Genomic DNA, 20,748 nt, shown 5'->3' on the forward strand with positions numbered 1-20,748 from the left:
CCCTGCAGACTATTTTGTCCAGCAAAGCAGGTAGGCTAAGTGCAGATCTTCACCTCTGCCCTCACCCCCCCCCCCAAGTCCAAACCCCAGTTCTCATCTCCAGCTCTGTAGCAGAATTTCTGCTGTGCCCTGTCATCATGTGCACAATTTCTGAAGACACTGAGCAGATCCTAGAGGAACATGCTGCTTTCCTCCCTCCTGTGGACCCCTTCCTTCTTTCATAATGAAGCATGTCTCCATTCTTAAGTTTCAATTCTCAATACTTAGTGTGATTATAAAGCTACAGGAAAAGGTACCTTTGTTGGGCCGGACAAGATGCGCCATTAAGAAATCATATTCAAAACAGCCCCAAAGCAAGATGTTTGTTGAGGGAGGGGATGGAGAAAAGGGCTGGGGTTTTCTCGGCATTGGAGACATCAGACAGACAGACAGACAGACAGACAGACAGACAGACAGACAGAAGGAGCAAGATGGAGAGAATGATCTGCAGTGGTGAGGGGATTTAAGGGGCGTGCTCCGCAGTGCAACTCTACACAGCCTGAAGCAACACGAGAGTAGAAAGGCGTGACACCTGGCAGCAGAGGATGACTCCTTAAGCTGCGGCCACCTCAGCTGCTGCAGCCAGCACGGGTTGACAGGAGTGCCAAATTCACAACACGTAGAAACAGTTTTTACCTGGAAACCCCAAACGGTTATACTTATCAAGATTCCAGAAGCATTTTATACCAGGGAAAACATAGCCACCACACTCTACTAAGAATCAGAGAAGGCAACAGAAACCAAGGAACAACACACCCACACAACAAATACACTATCAGCCACCAGCTAGAATTATAATCTTCCCAAGCCATGGTGCCTAGACTCCAGAGTAAAAACATTGCCAGTAACAGCCAGGGAAATATATCCAAACCACAGCAGAGCTATCCCCCCCGACAGCAGGCCCTGAGTAGGGCAACATAGTTGAAAGACAAAAAAAACAAAAACAAAAACAAAAACAAAAAAAAAAAAACTTAAAATACCCTTATGATGGCCGGGAGTTGGTGGCGCACACCTTTAATCCCAGCACTCGGGAGGCAGAGGCAGGTGGATCTCTGTGAGTTCGAGGCCAGCCTGGTTTACAGAGTGAGTTCCAGGACAGCCTCCAAAACAATACAGAGAAACCCTGTCTCGAAAAACCAAAAAAAAAAAAAAAACCCTTATTAATATGATAACGGTTCTTAAATGGGAAACGAATAAAGGCCTTAAAGAAATCTACAAAATCAAGAATAAGCAATGAAAGAAAATGAATAAAACAATTCAAGACAGGAAAGAGGGAATAGGATGAGTTTTTAAAAAAAACAAAACTGGAACAAGCCAGGCAGTGGTGGCGCACGCCTTTAATCCCAGCACTGGGAGGCAGAGGCAGGTGGATCTCTGAGAGTTCAAGGCTAGCCTGGTCTACAAAGAAATTCCAGCAGAGTCAGGGTTACACAGAGAAACCCTGTCTAGAAACAACAACAACAAAACTGGAACAAAATAAAACCTGGGAATGAAAACTTTAGGAGAAGCAAACCTCACCAGGAGAATACAAGATCCGAAAGAGAGTCTCAGGCATTGAACACATAGAAGACATGGATGCCTAGGTCAAAGAAATGTTGAATCTAAAGCACTCTTGGTACAAAATATCATCGAAATCTTGAACAGTTTGAAAAGACCAATCGAAAGCTATCAGGAATAGAGGAGAAAATGAAAACCAGGTCAAAAGAACAGAAACATTTTCAAGAAACTCAATAAAGAAAGTTTCCCTCTCTTAAAGAATGCCAATCAAGCCGGGCGTTGGTGGCGCACGCCTTTAATCCCAGCACTCGGGAGGCAGAGGCAGGCGGATCTCTGTGAGTTCGAGGCCAGCCTGGTCTACAGAGCGAGTGCCAGGACAGCCTCCAAAACTACACAGAGAAACCCTGTCTCGAAAAAAAAAACCCAAAAAAACAAAAAAAAAACAACAAAAAAAAAGAATGCCAATCAAGTTAAAAAATAAATTAAAAAAAAGCACACAGAACACCAAATAGATGGAACCAAAAGAAAATCCCCTCATCATATAACAGTGAAAACATAAAAGTACAGAACAAAGTAAGAATTTTAATAGTTCCAAAGGAAAAATGACCAAATAACATAAATAAGGGCAAACCTATTAAAATAACACGTGACTTCTCAATGGAGACTCCAACAGCCAGAGGAAACTAGACAGAGAGCTTCTACAGATTCCAGGAAACTGAAAATGCCATCCTGGGCTAGTGTGCCCAGCAAAATTTTGAATCACATTAGATACAGAAAATAAGACATTCCATGATAAAATCAAATTTATGTAATATTGATCTAAAAATCCTGCCCCACAATAGTGCTCAAATTAGAACTGTAACCTGAACAAGTTAACCAAACCCAAGAAAAAACAAGTAATAAATAATCCCAAACCACCAAATCAAAGGAGGGGAACAAACACACACACACACACACACACACACACACACACACACACACACACACACACCAAAACAACAAAAACAAATTTAAAAGAGTCAATAAACACTGCTAGCTGATAACACCCAATATGAATGGTTCCAATTCCCCAATGAAAACACAGAGAGTAATAGAATGTTTGTGAAAACAGGGCCTACCTGTCTGAAGCTTCCAAGAAACATCAAAGAGAGATACCATTTCTGGGTAAAATTGTAGAACATCTTATGCCAAGCAAATGGACCCAAGAAATATACTGCTGTAGTCAATTTAATATCTGACAAAATATACATCAAACTAAAACTAATCAAAAGGGATAGGGAAGGACATTATATACTCATCAAAGAATAAATTCACCAAGATGACATTTCAATTCCTAGTATCTACATGCCAATAGAAGAGCAATACTCATCAAAGAATAGATTCACCAAAATGACATTTTGATTCCTAATATCTACATGCCAAAAAAAGGCCATTAAAGTTTGTAAAAGAAACAGTATCACAACTTAAATAACATATTTACCCTCACACAATAATAGTGGGAGACGGCACTACTCCACTCTCATGAATACACAGGTCATCCCAATAAAGCTAAACAGAAATGCTGGGGATAACTAACGGCATAAAATAAATGAACCTTTGATCTGCTTTTCTTCTTGCCACTCTTCCCCCATCTAGTGTCCCTCAGAATCCAGCCCTGTGCCTCCTGCTGTTGGAGATTTTCACAGAAAGCTTAGTAATGACCCTTTAACACCTCATCTAGTACATTTTACAGTTTTTCCTTTTTAAAAAAGAAAATGTACAAGATTTTTTTTCTGCTGTTCCTGTCTTCAATGGTCAAAATTACCAATGTGAAGAAATAGGAAAAGTTCAGTTTGCTTCACATTTTCTTGTTTGCAGTGCTAACATTTGAGATTAAAACTGGAATTTGAACATTTTTCTGAGCTTTGCTGGATGTGAAGAGGCCAGGGAGTCTTGGGCTGAGCTTCATGGATTTGGAATTCTATTTTTTTCTGCTACTGGTTTGCCTGTAGTGTTGGGGAAGTCCTGTGTATTTGTCAATAAAGCACTGTTGGCCAATAGCGAACCAAGATAGGTGGGACTAGGAGTCCAGAAGGACTCTGGGAAGGAGAAACACAGAGAGTCAAGATATAACGCCATGGAGTAGGAAGCCCAGAAAGTTCTCCGGTAAGAGAAATACTTAGATTAACAATTATGGGATAAATACTTAAGTCAGAGTTAGCCAGTAAGAAACAAGCAAGGCCAACAGCTTCATAATTAATATAGCCTCCTATGTGTTTATTTGGGACTGATGCGGCTCTGGAACCAGGCTGGCGGGACAGCTTCCTTTTACACTATAGGATGCTTATGACAGAGGCACTAGACTTGGGAATTCTATAACAATACATTTCTTGGATTTTGATCCATGGAAAAGATATTAATACTTTATCCCTCTACTTTAGAATTCAAATAGTCTTTTTTTTTTTCACTAATGGGGTTCCTGCTCATGGTGGAAGATTCACAAAATTCATATGAGAAAAATAAGTGTGCTTTCCACCTGCTGGAGAAAATTGTGTGATTTGAGTGTGCTGCACACTCATAATATGTTTATTACCCTGGACATGCTTGTTGGCCAGCTGAGCCTTGACCTCAGAGGATACCCTGATCTACACCACTCATCCTAGGATTCAAGGCTTGTATCACCATTGCTGTTTTTTGTTGTTGTTGTTGGTGGTGTTTTACACAGTGACCCTTGTTCATTGTGCTCCTGCAGTCCGCATGTCATTTACGGCTGAGCACAGTCCTGAAACTTGATTCTCCAAACGCCTGTCTTCCTCCCCACACTTGTGTTCACCTTCTCAGTCCTGCTGTGTCCACCGCTGTCCTCGCACACCACAGGCCCCTGCTGTGGCTGTAGCACCCCACCTACCCAGAGAGCTCACGGAACCTTTCTCATGCTCTCCACGACACTCAGTCCAGCTGTGGATCATACAGGGAAAGGTTAACGGGGAAATACTTATGAAGAAAACCAGGCAGCCTTTGATGTCATGTGCTACAGACACCTGCTCAACAGAATTGCATTTCCAGGTGTGTCAAGTTGCTTGCAAATTTCCCTTCAGTATCGTTCATTTTAGGGAAAGTTCCAGTGGGTTTATGTGCCACATTTCCATTATGTGGACATCAGCTGATGGGCCTCCCTGCTGATTCGTTTTATAGCATTGAGATTAGAGCAGCAATATACATGGGTGTTCATGTACTGCGGTAGTATATGGACTATTTTTGTGTTATATGGCATGATGTTTTTGCTTTTGACTCAACTTCACACCAAAAAAAAATATAATGAAGCCTGTAGGAGTCTCAGTTTGGATCAGACTCAGGAGAGAACTCACACTGGAGTTACACTCAATGACAATGACTTAACGGGATACACATGTGTTCAGAACGATGAAGGAATCCATAAAGAAGTGAAACAGTTTGTATGTAAGCTCTGTGATGAGTCCTTCATTGCTTCCAGTGACCTTTACAACCATGAGAAAAGTCATATTGGACAGAAAATTTTGGGGTAATATGGCAAAACATTTAAAACTGCAAAATGTTTTGAGAAGCATAATGTAACTCATACAAAAGAGACACCTTGTAAGAACTGTCAAAAAAAACCTCTACACTCTTCAGTCATCTGAAGAAACATGTAAGGATTCACACTGAAGAGAAGTCCTATGCTTGTAAAAATTGTCAAAACTTTTACATGAACCACTAATCTCAAAGTTCATGAAAGGACTCAGAGTAGAGAGAAGTCTTATGCCTGTAGGCATTGTGGAAAAGCCTACAGGGACAACAGTAGTCATAAGAAACATGAGAGAACTCACACTGGAGTGAAGCCTTATGCTTATAAAAATTGTGGAAAAGCCTTAAGTGACTCCAGCAGTCAAAAGAGACATAAGAGAACTTACACTGGAGTAAAGTCTTATGCTTGTAAGCATTGTGGGAAAAACTTGAGGGACTCCAGGAGTCATAAGAGAGAAGAGAGAACTCACACTGGAGTAAAGTCTTACGCATGTAAACACTGTGGGAAAAACCTTCAGGGACTCCAGTAGTCATAAGAAACATGAAAGTACTCACACTGGAATGAAGCCTTATGCATGTAAGCATTGTGGGAAATCCTTCAGTGACTCCAGTGAGCATAAGAGACATGAAAGGACTCATAGTGAAAGAACCATATTCATGCAAGCATTGTGGGAAAGCCTTTAGCCAGTCCAGCAGTCGTAAGAGACATGAAAGGAATCACACCAGATAGAAGTATTATGTATGTAAACACTATGTAAAAACTTTTACCTCTTTTACATCCTAACTTGAATGAAAAAAATCTCTGGAGAGAAACAATTTTTTGTGTAAAACATGTGACAAACTATTCATTCCATCTAGTGATCTTTACAACTGTGAAAAAGTTCACTCAAAAGGCAGGTGTTATTCATGTAAGTATTTTGGAAAAGCCTTCATGACTCCACTAGTCCCCACAGACATGGAAGGTGTCACACCGGAGAGAAGCCTTATGCTTTTAAGCATTGTAGAAAAGCTTTCAGGCACTCTGGTGATAACAGCAGACACGAAATGCTTCACTCTAGTCAGTAGCCTAATGTTTGGTAGCTTTGTGGAAAAGCCTTCGATAAGTCCAATTGGCATAATGGCAGTAAAAGCATTCACACTGGAGAAAAGGCCTTTCTTTTTAAGAATTTGGAAAACTATTTCTTTGTTATTGAGATTTTATGAAGGATAAAAGACCTTACACTTGTAAGGAACCTTTTCAATGTCAGCATTTTGGAAAATCCTTGGCCACTTCAACTTTCTGTAATTAGCATGCAAGAATTTACATCAGAAAGAAGTTTAACACAAGTGTGCATCTAAGTATTGTGCCAAAGCCTCACCACTTCCTGTTGCCAGGATATTCTTAAGAATCTATCCTACAGATAGGCCTTACATGTGTATCCATTTGGAAAATACTTTAGCAACAATAGTTCCTATCATACTCAAAATTTATTTCACTGGTGAAAGTCTTTATGATTGAAATAAATGTGGAAAATTGTTCAAAGTGTTTCTAGCTAATGAAGTTTAAAGTGATAGTCTTTTTCAGAATAGTCTTCCCGATTTTGTGTGTCCCACATCCCTGGATAATGATCTCACAGTGAAAAGTGTAGTTTATAGAACTTGCACAACAGTTAACTGTGTGACAGTGATTGGGCAAATTGCTTCTATTGTGAGGTATGAAAGGTGAATGTGAGTGGAGCATGATATGCATCCTCTAGTGATACTTTATTGCCAGAAACATAATTTATATTTCAGTTACTTTCCTGGGTCTTATATGGTGACAACAGACAACTGATTCCTGAATGAGGTCTTCTGACAATCACACACAAACACTTTCAAATGAGCACACACAAAAATACAAATGAGTAAATGATTATATGTTTGTCATAGGGGGGACTTAACTAACAAATACAGTATTTTAATGTGGAAAGACACATTGTTAGGCCAGGTGTTAGTGGCTCATGCCTTTAATGCCAGCACTTGAGAGGCAGAGGCAGATAGACTTCTGTGAGTTTGAGGTCAGCCTGGTCTACAGAGTGAGTACAGGACAGCCTCCAAAGCAATACAGAGAAACTGTGTCTCGAAAAACCAAAAAAGAAAAAAGGAAAAAAAAGACCTGCAGAGGTTTAATTTTAACTCCCAATATGTTACTATAGTAAGGATTAAAGTCAATGAAATGTGTGCAACAATGCATGTTTTGGTTTTTTATTTATTTGGCTGGTTTAGTTTAATTTTTGGTTTTTACTTTGTCTAAGGCAATAGCAGGGAAAACAATTGTAGTGGTGTTTCATTTGAGAATGACCCAGTAGACTTTTTGAAACTTTGTCCAATTGGTGGACAGATTAAGGATCTGTAAGAGGTATGGCATTTTGGTGAATATCTGTCCTTCTAGTCAAATCTAGTTTGAAATGTGCAAAACACTAATATCCACAGTATATTCTCCCTGCTTCCTGATTGTAGATTATGGTATGAGCTTCTAGGTTGATACGACATACAATACTAAAGAACAGTAATATTCAAAATCTAACTATGCTTATTCTATACAAATGTTGTCTATGCTGGTAAGTATTGAAAAAACAGGAGTTAATGCCTCTTAGTTCTCAGATAAATTTTACTGATAACATTAAAATTTAAGACTGGTGGCCTGTCTACCTATTCTCTCCTCTTTAAAGACATATTTTTGATGCTTTGTTCTTTTCCAATTAAACTAAAGGAAAAATTTAAAAACAGTCTTGTGGTCTCTGTTCACCCTGCTTTAAGTGTTTTAATGCTCACCTTATGCTTTATGTCTTTGTCATCCAAGGTCTTCCTCTTAGATTCTAGTAATTTGCTTAATTTAAGAAAAGTTTTGAATATGGTTTCTTAACTCTAGTAAAATAAGATCTACAATCTAGTCCAGACCCTATTCCAAAAATGAAAATTTGTCTTTGTCTTTGTCTTTAAGATGATCTTTATAATACCTATGCATGTATGCTTTTTACATGTTATTGTGTTATTATATTTTATCCATTGTAAAATATGATCTATATTTGTCTTTTATTTAAAATTCAAAGTTGGCCTAAATTTCTTTTATTACATATTGTAATTAGGGGTTCTTTTCATTCAAGTTGTTTAAGCCGTAAGTCAATGCTTACTTTGTCATCATCTCAGCTCTGATTGTATGAGACGTCTAAAAAACAAAAATCCCTTTTTGCTCACAGAACACAGTACCTTCTATACCAGGGTACAAATTCTTTTTCTTGAACAATGCCCTCATCTTGCAGATGATAATTTAGGCTCTGCATGTTACCTGCTTAATGTTAACAACAAATAACATTTTTTTCACAGTAAAAATAACAAAAAGAAAACACAGTGACGATGATAGTTGAATTTGGCCATCCACAGCAGGAAAACATAACCAAAAATGTGAATGATATGTATTAGACACAACAATGCTATCTCAACTTTGAAAGGGGTCAAATTATAAACGAGGCCTTGGACAATCTTTCCAATTAATGAAGTCCTGTATAAGGTGTATTAGCATAGGCACCCCAAGTATAATGCCAAGATATGCTCTATATTGATCATTTTTGATTAATCCATCTAAATCTATCAGGAGTTACATCACTTGTCATGCTCTGATTTACTGAGTTTTCTTTCGGTGTTGTTGGTACTCAATGATTAAGACCTAAAACTCCCATTTCATCTAGTCCAGAATTAGATACTTTCTCCATATTTTTCTTCATTGTTCAACACATTCCTTTCACTGTCTCCAGCTGGTTCTTTTTGTTTTCTTTTCATAATCAAACACATCATTCCCCATCCTTCTTATTGACACCTGAATAGAACTACACAGCTATGTCTATGGAACAAATATGAGCATGACTTTCTTATGGCTCTTGCCCTTCCGGAGATCATATGTTGTCATAATTATCAATTCTTTCCTGCTTCTGTGTGTAGCAGAGTGATTTGAATTCTGGAAGGAAAATGTGAATTTAGTGTGCATACCCATGTCGTAGGAACTGGGTTATACTATTTTTTCAAATGTTAACTATGGCAAAAGAATTCTTTGGAATTGTTTCTAGAGAAACATTAGAAGAAAATATTGAAGAGGACTACAAATATCTCAGCAAAATCTGGGTAACTTATGGAATTGGAAAGCAATTTTCTGCAAGCAAATGGGAGTGGTAGAATGACTGAGAACTTGTCAACTGATCCAAGTATATCTAGCTGCACATTGATCCTATTTCCTGGATATTGTGTGTTAGGAATCTGTTGGACTTAAGATTTTATTTGGTGGATGAATCTATTTCTCCTAGTGTATTTTCAATGCCTGAGATTCTCTCTTCCGTCTCTTCTATTCTGTTGGTTATATTTGCATCTGTAGTTCCTGATTATTTACCCAGATTCTCTATTTTCAGTATTACCTCAGTTTGTGATTTCTTTATTATCTCCTTTTCAGTTTTCAGGTCTTGTCCTTCTTCTCATACTGGTCTTAACCTGTGAACATTGTGTCCTTGTCTCTGAGACAGTGTAGTTGTAGTGGGACACATGAGCCATCCTCCAATATTTCCCTTGGCTACAGTAATGCTTTTCACATGTTGGCAGAACCCAGGAGTCTGAGAAAGATTATGCATTTAAATATCATAGTATAATGAAAATCATCAACTGATTAGAGAGAATACTGCCAATAAAGACACACCTTGTGTAGTAAGAGTATATGAAAGCAAATTGTGTGTAAGAAACATCATTAATCATTAATCATTAATCCTCATTGTGGGTCTCAGAGTCCAGACTAGAGGGGAAAGATCTCAGCTTAAGGGAAGCTGTGCTTAATCATCAGAAACACTGGAAATATATCTGTCATTCTAAATCACTTCAGTACTTGAAACTTCTACAGAGAAACAACGTAAAAATCAACAATGTAATGAAACCTGTAAGACTCTCCCCATTGATCAGTTTCAGGAGAAAAATCAAAGTGGGGATAGAGACAATAGGAAAGAAGAAACACACATGACCAGAAAGATGATGGAATTCATACATTAAGTAAAGACATTTGTGTGTAAGGACTGTGTAAAAGCTCTCACTGATTTTAGTGATCCTTTCAAACATGAAAAAAAATCATGCTGGAGTGGAAAGTTACATTTGTAAGTAATGTGGGAAAGCATTATATATATTTCACGTTTGGAGAAACATAAAGTAGAACTCACAGAAGTGAAATGTCTTATGTATGTAAGAATTATTCTGGGAACCTAGCAGAGCCAGTGTATCTAGAGTAAAGAGCAGAATGAAATAGTTTCTTTTTGTGGCATACAGGGTACAGAACAGTGACTAGTTGTTTGCTAGAAGATCTTAGACCTTGAATAAATCATTGTGGAAAACAGTGATTGTTGTTTTGTTATTTATAGAGTTGTTTATCTGAAGATCTTTACAACATTTTCATGACTTTGGCGACAAGACCATCCTGGATATCTTGAATTATTGGGTACCAAAAATACTACAAATAGGGTTAAACTGGCAGGGGCATGTTGCTTTTTTATAGAAAAACATAAAGAATATATCAGGGACTTTGATATGCTGATCATTTTTTACCCCCTCCAAAAATCCCTTTTTTTGAACAATAAATAAGCCTTTACATGGGTGTTCAAGGTTTACTTTATAGAAAGTGATTCTCCATACTGTCTAGGAGAGCCAAAAATTCATCTTGGAGTAGACATCTTTATTTCACCATCCACATACAACACAAAGTAACCTTACAAAGGACTTTGGGAAAATCTTCACAACAATCTTTTGGTGTAACTTCCTTGAAAGAAGTCATGATGGGAGTTGATGGTGGAGGATGTTCTGTATGCTGTGAACATGTTTCTCTTATTGGTTGATGAATTAAGATGTTTTGGGCAATGAACAGGCAGGAAGTATAGGCAGGGCTACCAGACTAGGAGAAAGCTGGGAAGAGGATGACAGAGGGAGTGATTCTTCAGGAAGATGCCATGTAGCTGCTGAGGAAGCAAAGGTCCGGGCGTTCTCGGTAAGGCAAGAGCATGTGGAGATACACAGATGAATAGAAATGGGTTACTTATTAAGAGAGAGCTAACCAGTAAGAAGCCTGAGCCATCACCCTAACAGTATATAATCAATATAAGCCTCTGTGTGTTTATTTTGGACTGAGGGGGCAGTGGAACAGGCTGGAGAGAAGAGCCCATCAACAGGGAGCCTTTATCACTTATTACTGAAGTAGCAATCAATATTATGGGTATCACCTCTAGAATATTTGTTACTGCGTATTTGACTGTATATATGATATACACTGGGTGCTTTGTATACTCAGATAGGCCCCAGAGAAAGAAATTCCTTCACACTGGGCTGTCAGCATTAAGAGCTGCAGCCTCCGGACTAAACACTACATAGTCATAGTTTTTCCCTTGACAGAGTGATGAGAATCCCCTTCAAGTGTTACAAGTCACTTCTCACCCCTGACACTTGAGGCACCCACATGCCTCAAAACCTTATTGGCCCTCATGGCTCTGAGAAATATGCATGTCTTATTGTCAAAGTTGTTAAATGTGCCTGTGGATAAAACAACTAGAAGCTTTGTGGGGTGTGGAGGAACTTTTGGAGATTTTTTTTTAGAAGGAACTTTAGAGAATTTTTAGAAAGAACTCTAGGAGAATATTTAAGAAGAACTTATGAAAGGATCTTTAAGAGAGAGCTTTTAGAGAAAGAACTTTTTAGGTGAGAACTTTTAAGGAGAAATCTTAAAGAGAGCTTTCGAGAGAGCACTTATGGGGAGAACATTTCTTGAAGAATATAGAGCCATGAGAGGAACACATGTGTGAGCCGGTTTATTTCCTTTTAACCCTCAAATCAGAATATTTTAGCAAACCCCTAATCACCTTCTGTAAGCCTCTTGCCTGAACCTATGATAAATTCACACTGGAGAGAAGCCATATTAATGTAAAGCTTGTGGAAAAGCCTATACCCACTGCAGTCATAATAACATTCATGAAAGAATTTACATTGGAGAGAAACTTATGCAGGTATGCGCTGTGGAAAAACCTTTACCATTTCAGGTTCTCTTAACACTCATGCAAGAATTCATACTGGAATGAAATCCCTTGTAAAACAGGTGGAAAGCTGTTCCTTCACTCGCATTATTTTAAAGACCATGAAATAAGACACAGTGGAGAGAAGCTTTAAGCACGTAAACATCGTGCAAAAGCCTTTACCTACTACAGGTGCCAAAATGGACATGAAAGAACTCCCCCTGGAGGGAAGTCTTTCATATGTAACCCTGTAGAAAAGTCTATAACAGTCACTGTCCCTAACATACTCATATAAGAATTTTTTACTGGCACAAAAATTTTTGTTGGGGATAAATGTGAGGAGTAATTCATAGCAGCTAGAGACTTGTCAATTTAAGGAATCTGGGCCCAAATTTCTGTGCTTCACCTCTCTACACAAACCCAGACAGTCAAAGACGTGAAGTGGGTAGAGCCAGTAATAAGGATTAGACACGGGATTTGGTCAACTCGCCTCTATCGAGAGGCTGAAAGGAGAATGCTGTTGGGCCACGAGGCAAATCAGTTAGGAAGGGTCTTTGTTCAAAACTTGATTGTCTCAGTTACCTCCCTGGGTCCTAGATGTTGAAAATAGAGACCCATTTCCTGAAAGTTGTCTTCGGACAGTCACATGCACTCTTCCAAATGAACGCACACACACAGACATACAAACGAGTATGCAAAGGAGTGGAGACCTAAGCTAACAAATACAAAATTTTAATGTAGAAAGAAACAGACTGTCCTACTTACAAAAATGTAATTTACCTCCCAATGTATTACTATATATATGACGAAAAACACCTGCAGTGTGTGCAATAATGTCTGTCTTTCTTTGAAAATTATGGCTAAGCCAGTAGGTTCGAATACAACTTTAGTAATGGTCTGAGTGAGAATAGCCCAATAGGCTCATGAGTTTGAGTACTTTGTTCCCAATAGTGAAACACTGTAAGGCTGATCGCAAGGTATGGTCTATTGGAGGTCTTTCACTTTGGGCAACTTTTGAGATTTCAGTATAGAGTGACAGTCCCAGTCTGTTCTCCATGCCTCCTGTTCAGGATAAAGTGTGAGCTCCCAGCTGCCCCTGCTCCCATGCCTTTGCTACACCATTGAGAACACTAGCCCTCAGTAACTACAAGTCAAATGGAACATTTCTCTTTAAACATTGCATTAGTATTGGTGATTTGTCTCAGCTACAAAGACAATCAACTTGGGACATTAACATAAACCAAGAAAAGTCAAATAAATTTTTATTGCAAAACTATGGAAAACTTGGGTGTCATTTTGAATGAGATAATACTTATAAAACTTTTTAATGTAGTTAAACCTTATATCAGAAATTACTAGAATAGTTTGGGGGAGTTAGTCCAGAATGATACACAATAAACAGCTTGTAAAAACACATCCAATTTTTGAGCACAGTTATCATTGCCTCATTCCAATAAAAGAGGTTTCACTTCGTATTCTATCTTTATTAGGAAGGCAAGATATAATTTCTCTGCTTACTCCAGGTCTCTTCATATCTGAAGATTTGGAACTATAAACCACAAATCAGACAGGGTTTCTCTGTGGCTTTGGAGGCTGTCCTGGAACTCGCTTGGTAGTCCAGGCTGGTCTCGAACTCACAGAGATCCGCCTGCCTCTGCCTCCCGAGTGCTGGGATTAAAGGCGTGCGCCACCAACGCCCAGCTGTTATTCTAATAGGCCTGCCATTATATGTTAGTCATTTTCCTTTGAAGTTGTTAAAATTCTTACTTTGTTCCATCCATTTATTGTTTTGACTATTATGGGTCAAGTGGACTTTCTTTTGTGGTCCAGTGTATTTGGTGTTCTGAATGCTTGTTTTACCTTGATAGACATCTCTTCCTTGGAGGAAGTAAAACTCTCTTCTCTGAGTTTCTTGAAAATATTTCTGGGGGGCTAGAGAGATGTCTCAGTGGTTAAGAGCACCAGGTGATCTTCCAGAGGGCCCGAGTTCAATTCCTAGCAACCACATTGTAGCTCACAACTGTCTATGATCTGACACCCTTGCACAGACATAGATGCAGGCAAAAATGTCAATGCATAAACATAAACAAAGAAAATATTTCTGTGCTTTTAATCTGGGTTTCTTCTCTTCTTCTCTTCTGGTTATTCTTAGATTGGTCTTAGATTGGGTCTTACTGTCCCAGATTTCATGGATCTTTTGTGCCAGGAGTGTTGTAGATTTTGAGATTTCATTTTGTCTGGGTATTATCTATTGATTGTATTTCTACTATGAGTTCTTGAGCTGTTTTATTTATTTCCTTCCACTCTTTTTTTAAAAGATTTATTTATATTATACATCATTCCTCCGCATGCATCCCTGAAGGCCAGAAGAGGGCACCAGATCTCATTACAGATGGTTGTGAGCCACCGTGTCGGTGCTGGGAATTGAGCTCGGGACCTCTGGAAGAGTAGCCAGTGCTCTTAACCACTGAGCCACCTCTCCAGTGTTCCTTCCACTCTTTGTCCTTGTTTGCATACATTTCTTTAAGGGATTTATTCATTTCCTCTTTAAGGAAATGTATCATATTTATAATGACAATCTTAAGGTCATTTTTCTTGTGCTTCAGCTATATTGGAATACTCCAGGCTTGCTATGGCAGGATAATTGTGCTCTGATGGAGACATAGTGTCCTGGTTCTTATTGATTGTGTTTTTTACCCTGGAGTCTAGACATTGTGGCTTGGGAAGATTGTGGTTCTAGGTGCTGATATCCGGTCTTGTGTTTGTTGAGTGTGTGTGTTGTTCCTTTGTTTGTGTTGTCCTCTCTGGTTCTTACAAGAGTGTGATGGCTATGTGTTGCCTGGTAGGAAATTCTTCTGGAATCTTGATAAGTGTATCCACTGGGGGTTCCAGGGAAAATGTGTTTCCAGGCATTGGGAGTTGAAACTTATGAATGGAGTGGGGAGAGAAGGGGTGTGGCTGAAGGAGTCCATGGGAGTGAGGGAACCAGGATACTCCACTTGAATCTGCTTCCTTTCCTCAGAACCTGTGAAGATAGTGAGAAGAGACCACAGCAGAAGGACTGCAAAAGAGCTGGGGCTTAGAACTTGGGACTGCACTCACAGTAATGAAGGTCTGCACTTAGTCCATCTGTTTCACTAGTCAAAATGATTTGCAGGTTCCCAGAGATTTGTTCTAGGATGTGTTTGAATATAAATGGGGTTTTGCAGCTAGGTGATGGTGGTATGAGCCTTTAATCCCAGCACTGGAGAGGCAGAAGCAGGAGGATCCCTGTGAGCTTGAGGCCAGCCTGCTCTACAAAGCAAGTTCCAAAACAGCCAAGACTATAACACAGAGAAACCCTGTCTCAATCAATCAATCAATCAATCAATCAATCAATTAATCAATAAGAGATGGGGCTTTGCTTGCTGTGTTCTTAGGGGAGTTTCATATTTTCATTGTTTTATCAAATATATAAATAGCCTGATGCACGGGTGCTGGTTGGTGTCCTAGAGTGGGACCTTGCTTTTAATAAGTTCCTTGTTTGGAGAGAAGCGTGCACATAGCACAAGCCAAACAAAGTACCATGTTGCTAAGTTCCTTCCTAGGCTTGCTTTCTGTAATAGATGTGGGGGCATCCTCCAGCTGGAGAACAAGATCTCCTACTAAGTCTCTTGCAAAGGTGTGTCATGAGTCCACTCCCTGCTTAATGAGAGCTAATGAGGAAGTTTCTGTGTTAGTAGGTGAGAGTGCAGAAGTAGGGCCTGGCAGGCCATATGTTTAGTCAAGAAAATCAAGGAAATACTGTGATCTGAGAGAGCCTGTTTTCTTCGGAGATACTGTTCCATAATTAGAGAGAACAAATTGTAGCAACATGTGTTTAAAAAAAGAGGGTCCCTGACACCTCAAATATGTCAATGCATTAATCTAGAAATATTACCATTTTTTAAAAAGTCACAAGATGTAAGGCCACTGAAGGAGAATAAATTATTCATATTAGACAAACATTGACTTGACCGTCTTCCTCAAGGAAGTGACTAATTTCTCAATTCAGTGACCTAGTTATCATGAATCTACCTGCCTCCATTTTAGACTTAAAAACCATCTTATACAAAGACAAACTAGATTCATGCCTCATTATGATTAAACCTCTTTCCCAAGGATTGGACTATTCCCTAGTTGCAATCTTAACTACAATTATTTCCTTACTTCATTTTCCAGGAAATGGCAACCCATGTCTTTGTTTTCAAAAGCTACTATAACCATCATGCAACTCTACCTTTACTTCAGAAGGTTATTTTGACCACCTATCATGACCTTTCTATGACTACCTGCTGTTATGACTACCTTGTCACAACCAGCTTACAATCCTCTTTGTAAAGGAGGTCATTTTTATGAACTTGTTGTGCTTGTGTTCTGCTTCTGTAACCCTACCTATTTTGCTCACCAAATCCATCATTTGAAAATCCCTTATTTCTTATCCATAAAGACTCTGTCTCCCTCATGTCTAATGCTGCTTTTGTGAACCCCACTTTTAGGGAAAAACAGCCTGTATATGAGAATTTAAAAGCTTGCTTTAAATTGGGTCACATGATTTGGGTTCATGATCTGTCTCCATGCACCTTTGCAATTAACAGATATCCTAAAATGGGGTGATACCTTACATCACCACGAACGTGTTGGTTCTGCTGGAGGCCCAGAGAAGGGTCAGATTACCCAGACTTATAGTTACAGCCTCTTGAGAGTAAGTTGACTTGGTTGCAAGAAGAGCAAATACTCTTGATTACAAAGCAATCTCTCTAGCCCCTAGACAAATCTTTATTATCATTTGTTATTTTATTCGTGGTGAGTTTGCAAAATAGATCTAAGTAATGGGCTATTTCCTCATCCCTACCTAATCCCTGGGATTTCCTTTCAGGTCCTATAATAAGTTCCTGTGCTTGAATCCTCATGGAGCCTGTCCCTACCCTAAAGACCTGTTTTTAACCATTAGAGCAAGAGTTTAGGATATACACAGCAAATTCAAGGAACTGTCTAGGTTGAAGAGACAGGCATAGGATACTGGGTATAGAAGGGAGTGTGTGCACCCAAAATCCCAGAGCATGTTGTTTTACAGTGCTATGAAATCCCAAATTGTAATGTTTATTCCAGCATCCAGAGACAAGTAAGCAGTTTTGTTTTGTTTTTATTTCCTTTTTCATTGTTTATTTGCTCTGGTTCTAATTTTGTTTGGTTTGGTTTTTCAATATAGGGTTTCATTTGGGAGTCTTGGAACTAACTCTTTAGAACAGCCTACCTTCCACTCAGTAATCTTGTTGCCTCTATCTCAAGACTGCTAGGATTAAAAAACCCATGCCCCCAAACCCGGCTTGTTGAATTTTGATCCAGGGTCTCACCATGTAGCTCTGAATAGCTTTGAGTAATCAGAAGACTCATGCAGGATCCACTTCAGCCTCTTTGAGTCCTTATGAGCCCTGCTTAACTGATCCTTTGAGCCATGTTCTCCTGGTGTCCGTAACCCTCTGGCTCCTACAATCCTTCCTCCCTCTCTTCCATGGGCTCCCTAAGCTCTGCCCCATGTTTAGCTATGGGTCTCTACATCTGCCCCTTCAACTGCTGAAGGAAACCTGTCTGATGGTGATTGGACTAGGCACCAATTTATAAGTAGCAGAATATCATTAGGAATCATTTCATTGCCTTTTTTTTTTTTTTTTTTTTTTTTTTTTGGTCAATCATGCTCGGTTCTACCCTGGGTTTCTGAGCCATGCAGTTTCCTGTTCCTGGCCATCTGGGCATTATAGGACATGAACTCCCTCTTATGGATTGGGTCTCAAGTTACAACAGTCATTAGTTGGCCATTCCCATAAGCTCTGAGCCACTGCCTCAGAACATCTAGCAGGCAGGACAAGTATGGGTTGAAAGTTTTGTGGCTGCATTTGTGTCCCAATCCCACCACTGCAAGCCTTTCCTGGTTACAGAAGATGACTTTTTCACATTCCATATCCCCATTAACTAGGAGTTCTTAATAGAGTCACCTTCATAGGTTCCAGGAAGTTTACACTGCACTAGGTTTCCACATAATTCCCTAAATGTAAATGCCTATTCCAGTCATCTCTTTCTATACTCTATCCTTATACCCAGTCCCCCAACCTGGTCCCTTCTGTCCCCATCCACACCCTCCCCAGTCCACCCAAAAATCTATCCCATTTATTCTTCCCAGGGAAATCCATGCATCACCCCCAAAGCCCTCTTTGTTACTTAGCCTCTCTGGGTCTGCAGATTGTAGCATGGCTACCCTTTACATAACAGCTAATGTCCCCTTATAAGTGAGTACATACCACGCTTGTCTTTCTGAGTCAGGTTTGCCTTAGAATAATTTTTTTCATTCATTTGCCTGAAATTTTAAGGTGTCAATTTCTTCTAACAGCTGAGTAATAATTTATTGTGTAAATATCACATTTTCTTTATCCATTCTTCAGTTCAGGAAAATCTAGGTTATTTCCAGTTTCTAGCTATTGTGAATAAATCCACTATGAACATAATGGCAGGTGTCCTTGTGGTGGGATGGAGCACCCTTTGGGTATGTGCTCAGAAGTGGTTGTACTGGCTAGCTTTGTGTGTCAACTTGACACATGCTAAAGTCATCAAAGAGGAAAGAGCCCCAGTTGAGGAAATGCCTCCATAACATTCAGTTTTAAAGCATTTTCTCAATTAGTGATTGATGGGGGAGTATTCAGCCAATGGTGGATGGTACCATTCCTAGGCTGATAGTCTTCCTATATGTAAGTGACAAATGGATAGAGAAAGAAAGAAGGGAAACAATACCTTTTACAATAGCCTCAAATAATATAAAATATCTTGGGGTAATCCTAACAAAGCATGTGAAAGACTTATATGACAAAAACTTAAAGTCTTTGAAGAAAGCAATTGAAGAAGAGATAAGAAGATGAAAAGATCTCCACTGGTCATGGATTGATATAATTAAAATAGTAAAAATGGTCATCCTTCCAAGAGCAATCTTCAGATTGAACAAAACCCCTATCAAATGTCCGACACAATTCTTTACAGACATTGAAAGGAAAATGTTCATGTTCACATGGAAAAGAAAAAACCAAGGGTAACTAAAGCAGTCCTGAAAATAAAAGAACTTGCAGAGGTATCACCATTTCTACTTTCAAACTGAACTACACAGCTATAGCATTTTTAAAAATCACATGATCATGATATTGGTATAAAACCAGACAACTTGATCAATAGACCCCTGATTTTTGATAAAGAAATCAGAAATGCACAGTGGAAAAATGAACAGCATCTTCAAGAAATGGTGCTGGTCTAACTGGATGTCAGCAGGTAGAATCATGCAAATAGATCCATATCTATCAACCTGCACAAAACTCAAAGCCAAGTGAATCAAATACCTCAACATTAAACCAGAAACACTGAACTTAATATAAGAGAAAGTGGGAAATAGCCTGGAACTCACCAGCCCAGGAGACAACTTCCTAAACAGAATGAATACCTATATTGCAGGCACTAAGATCAATAATTAATAAATGGGACCTCATGAAACTGAAAAGCTTCTGTAACGTGAAGAGCATCATCAATAGGACAAAAGAGAAGCCTAAAGAATGGGAAAGATTTTCACCAACTCTACATTTGATAGAGGGCTAATATCCAAAATAAATAAAGAACTCAAGAAGCTAGGCATCAACAAAACAAAAAATTCAACTTTAAAAAAAGGGTTCCAATCTAACCAGAGAACTCTCAATAGAGGAGTCCCCAAAAGCCCCTGGTGAAAGCATTGGCTCAGGAGTTTACTTATTACTTTGAATGAGAGTCTGCTAAGAGGTCTATTGGTAAGAGAGATGAATCATAATCATTGCAAACATAGAGTCCTGTCAGGTCACATATCCAGTCAAAGAAGCGAAAGAAATGTTATAATCTGAGAAAGCCTGTTTCCCTAAGGGTTTTGGTGGTATATGGAGAGAATTGGTGACAGAATGGATATTACTCCTTAATTATAGTGATCAAATTATGGCTGTTTATGTTACAAAAAGGACAGGGTCCTTGAGTCATCTCACCTACATATATTGTATTAGTTTAGAAGGATGCAATATTTGAAAAAGTCATAGGATACAAACTCACCAAAAGGAGGATAAAAGTCATCCATATTAAACAGATAGACATTGACTTGGAAGTTTGTTTTACTCCAGTTATGATCTGATTTCCCAGTTCAGTGACCTGGTTACCCTGTAATGGGATGACACTCTGAGGACTTTTAATTATGACATGGTGGGCACACAGCAGAAGATTTAAAGAGAAAGACAACGTTCAAGCAAAGGCTGAGAAGTAACTATCCCCATTAGCAGCTTATATTGTGGAGAGGGTGATGTGGGAAGTCCTGTGATTATGTCAATAAAGCACTGTTGGGCCAATAGGAATCTAGATAGGTGGGACTAGGAGTCCAGGAGGACTCTGGGAAGGAGAAACACAGAGAGTCACGATGTAACGCCATGGGGTAGGAAGCCCGGAAAGTTCTCCAGTAAGAGAAATACTTAGATTAACAATTATGGGATAAATACTTAAGTCAGAGCTAGCCAGTAAGAAACAAGCAAGGCCAACAGCTTCATAATTAATATAGCCTCCTGTGTGTTTATTTGGGACTGATGCA

General features: G+C 39.0%; 1 protein-coding gene across 6 annotated transcripts in view; it reads right to left on the minus strand.

Moving 5' to 3' along the window:
* The window catches only part of LOC101827620 (zinc finger protein 664), an 82,897-nt gene that overhangs the window by 45,518 nt on the left and 16,631 nt on the right, over positions 1-20,748 (minus strand). The window contains exon 1 of one of the 6 annotated variants that reach the window (XM_040739324.1): positions 4,349-4,452. The exons of the other annotated variants lie outside the window; for them this stretch is intronic. The gene's annotated coding sequence lies outside the window, so the exon portion shown is untranslated. Of the gene's footprint in view, positions 1-4,348; positions 4,453-20,748 lie in introns of those variants that run through there. 6 annotated transcript variants of the gene reach the window in all.

This window comes from Mesocricetus auratus, unplaced genomic scaffold, assembly GCF_017639785.1.
Source record: "Mesocricetus auratus isolate SY011 unplaced genomic scaffold, BCM_Maur_2.0 Super-Scaffold_100676, whole genome shotgun sequence".
NCBI classification, from domain to species: domain Eukaryota; kingdom Metazoa; phylum Chordata; class Mammalia; order Rodentia; family Cricetidae; genus Mesocricetus; species Mesocricetus auratus.